The sequence below is a fragment of the Peromyscus leucopus genome, chromosome 9, assembly GCF_004664715.2.
Source record: "Peromyscus leucopus breed LL Stock chromosome 9, UCI_PerLeu_2.1, whole genome shotgun sequence".
Lineage (NCBI taxonomy): Eukaryota > Metazoa > Chordata > Mammalia > Rodentia > Cricetidae > Peromyscus > Peromyscus leucopus.
The window spans coordinates 10,107,472-10,111,611 of record NC_051070.1 but is presented as its reverse complement, the minus strand read 5'-3'; the positions used below and the strand labels follow the sequence as shown (position 1 = coordinate 10,111,611).

Here is a 4,140-nt window from a genome sequence, read left to right as displayed (position 1 = left end):
TCACAGGGATGGTTTGGGTGGGCACTGAGTGGGACAGTGCTGAGGTGGGTGGGTTACATATGGTTGTGGTGGCCAAAATGTTCTCTGGTCCAGCAGGGTGCCTCTGCTGTAGTTGGGAGCCACAATGTGATAACAAGGAGGGGAGGGCCAGGCTGTGGGAGGGGCCAGGCAAGCACTGAGAATGTAGCAGAGGTCCACTAGCAACCAGCATATCTAGGGTTCTGGCAGTCAGTCAGTATGACTTCTGAGGGGACAGGGGGGTTCACTAAATATGTAGGCCCAGATATGGTGACAAGGGACAGAGGGGTGGGATTGGGCATAGGGCAGGAACTGAAGGAGTGTTGGTGATCTATGGGCAGGGTGCTTTCCTGGGTCCCTGGGTGTCAGTTTGTTCTCTGGTGGAGCATGGGGCTTCCAAGGTAGGTGTGGGCTGTGATATGCTGATGGGGTACTGGGAGGGTGCTATTGGGGATAACCCTGGGGCGGGGCTTTTGGAGACTGTTGGTAGTCTGTAGAAAAGGGATTTACCTGAGTGTATATTATTTTCCTAATCAGGGAAGCCATGAGAAGTGCTTGTCAATTAAGAAGACCAAAGAGCTCGCTCCTCTAGCCCATCATGATGACTAAAGAACGAAGACCAAGGGGAAGAAGGTGGACTCATCCCCTGCTATCATGAAGAAACAGAAGGCCAAAAGAGTGGTTATTCCTTTGATTGAGAAAAGACCTAAGAACTTCGGCATTGGGCAGGACATCCAGTCCAAAAGCTATCTCACAGGCTTGGTCAAATGGTCCCGCTGAATCAGGCTGGAGCAACAAGGGGCCATCTATAAGCGGCTCAAAGTACCTCCTGCCATTAAGCAGTTCACTCAGGCCCTGGATCCACAGACAGCTACCCAGTTGCTTAAACTTGCCCACAGGTACAGACAAGAGACAAAGCAGAAGCAAAGGCTGTTGACCTGCACTGAGAAGAAAACTGCTGGCAAAAGGGACATCTCAACCAAGAGACCACCTGTTGTTGGAGCAAGAGTCAACAGTCACTACCCTGGTGGAGAACAAAAGGATCAGCTGATGGTGATTGCTGAAGACCCCATTGAGCTGGTGGTCTTCCTGTCTGCCCTATGTGGAAAGACAGAGGTCCCCCAATACATACATCATCAAGGGAAAGGCCAGCCTGGGTTGGCTGGTCCACAGGAAGGCATGCACGACTGTTGCCTTCACACAGGTTAACTCGGAAGACAAGGGTACTCTGGCTCAGCTGTTGGCATTACCAAGCTGGAAAATGCAAAGGCCTAATAACTTGCCACTAAACTGAGTTAAATGTACACTGCTAAATTTCCTCTTACATGAATATAAGTACAATATTTAAAAAAAAAAGAAGATAGAAGAGTTAGTGTTGTAACATTGTGGGTTCTTTTATCTACTTCTACTTTTCTAATTGTTGTGACAAAATACAATATAGAAACAACTTAATAAAAGATGAGTTTTTAGGATCACATATCCAGAAGTATCAGTCTGTTGTGGCTGGGAGAATGTGTGGAACAGAGTATTTCATGTCGTGCAACCAAAACTAACAGAAATAGAGAATGGCAGAAGGAACCAAAGCAGAACATGGTACCCAAGTGCAGAACATAGTTATTCTAAGGCAAACCCCTATCTATCCACTTCCCAATGATAACATTTAATTATGAATCCTTATAGGCGCTCATACCCTGTTCAGGAAACTCAAGTTCTAATCCAGTTGTTTCTGAACAACTCCCAAATGAACCCAGAGATGTACTTTACTAATCTCCTATGTATTGTTAAGAAAAAAAATAAAGTTGACCATGAGGTTAACCATCAAACAAATTTGACACACATTGAAATGTACAATGAAAAATTATAAATTAAATTGACAATTACAATTATGCATTTTTAATAAATACTTTAAAATATAATGGTTCTATCTTAGTCATTATTCTCTTCTGCACAGTACTTCATTTATACAAATTGTTCTCAAATATTTCTAAGACTGAAGTGTACAGACATCAACAATGTATCCATTTATAATGACAAGGAGATTTTAAACATTATGGTAAAAATGTCTCGTTTTATATAGTTACTTTAAAAGATTTTGGCAAATGTTCTATCTTTTACCAAAGATGACTTAGAAGAGCTTTCGTTCTAGTCTTTTGAAATTCTGGCTAATGGACACCAATATTATTTATTTTCCTGGAATAAATATTAACCCTTAACATTTGATTTATTTATAAGTTTTTTCATTAGACTGTGAGGTTGTAGGATTTGATGCTTAATTTCTATCTTTATACACTGTGCAATGACACCATTGCACAGAGAGTAGATTAGTAGGGTTGGTGGGACTGGAAAATGGGACATGCCAGTGAATGAAAGGGGGTGTGTCTTCTGGAACAGTCAATTAAAGGTAAATGATCAAGCAGATGAAATATACATTGCTTATTAGAAATGACTGTCATGGAAAATTTGAGGAGTTTTTTTCATTTGACTGGGCAGAAAGATGAGAAAAGAAAAACTTCATTTATGTAAAACTGAAGGATGAAGCATGAGGAAGAAGGATTGTCTCAGAAGTGAAATGAGAAATTCCAGGAAAAGACAGAAAATTAGTCAAAGCCAAGATCACAAGGATAGGACAGATGGATTTATATTTGATACCAGTCAAAAGAGCAACTGTGTGCCTACAAGATGGTTGAACAGCTAAATATGCAAGCTGTCAAGAACGATCATAGGAGTTTAATCCCTAGAACCCACGTGGTAGAGGGTAACACATTCCTTAAATTTCACCCGTGTCCTCCACAGTTGTTCATACACAATAAATATATGCAAAATATATTTTAAAAAACAAAAACATAACAGAAAAGTTATTTGTTAAGGTTTATTATGATGTTTATTTTGTTAATAAAAATATAATAATTCAAATATTTGGTTAGGTCAAAGGCAGCATAGATTGAAAATACAGTTAATAGTTTATAACAATTCTTAATTATTTTTGAATGACTATTGCTGCTATAAGCTACCTTATTTCAAGTAAGAGTAAATTTAGCTATTGCTTTCAAAAAGATGAATTATTAATCAGAGCATTAAACTCATGCCACTTTATAAAATGCCTCATTATATAACCACTAACTTTAATATCTTATATACTCATATAAGATTTTGTCAACAAAATATCCTATAAAGTTCCCCATATTTGTTTGGGAAAATACCTTTACAGAGTAGAAAGGGGAAAATGTATCATTTTAATATACCATATACATAAAATTTGCTTCTGAATATTCTGGAGGAAAAAATAAAATCAAAGATGTTTTGTGAGTGGAAAAGACAAATACAAATATATATATATATATACATATATTTATATATTCCATTCTTCTTTCAAAATCACATAAATTCTGAAACTCATTGTATACTACATATCTGGTTCTATGGTTGCATAGAGAAAAATGCCCTTTATTAGATACAAACTCTCTATTTTAAGAAAGAAAAAAAAAATAAGAGCAAACCTGACACATGTGCCTGCAGTCTATTTCACTGGGATCACTGCAGGATTAGAGGGCCCAAGAATGGAGGAGAAAGTTAAAGCACCAAATTAGAAATGAACAGAAACAAGACTGGGTATACTTGTGTACAGAAATTTGGGAATATTATGTTAAATTCCAAGAATAAGAGAATAGTTTGTATAGATGTGTGTGTGTGTGTGTGTGTGTGTGTGTGTGTGTGTTTATTGTTACTCAAGTTGATTGTAAATCTAGCCTTTAGTGGTATAAAAATGAAAATTGATTTAATTCTACTTCTCTTCTAGTAAAGTGGAAATACTAAGTTCTTTGTTCATTGTTATCTCAAAAATTGTGATCAATTATAAAAAGACAAATGGAAAAATAGTAAGACAAATAGAAATTGTGTGCATTTATCAAGTGCTATCAACATCAGAAATGAAAAATACTTTCTATCCTCAGAATGTGTCAATCATAATACTTGAGAAGTTCACAGTGAGTTTACATGTGTACTAAATATTAAAGTTTGAGAACATAAAATGTTTCAGTAGGAAAAGTAAGGAAAAGAGAGGGCCAATGACTTCCATTAACTCACCATAACCACAGATCATGGAACATTCAAAATTATTTTAAA

General features: G+C 37.1%; 1 pseudogene; it reads left to right on the top strand.

Moving 5' to 3' along the window:
• Positions 1–405: 405 nt before the first annotated feature.
• Positions 406–1,312, top strand: LOC114694128 (annotated as a pseudogene).
• Positions 1,313–4,140: the final 2,828 nt, after the last annotated feature.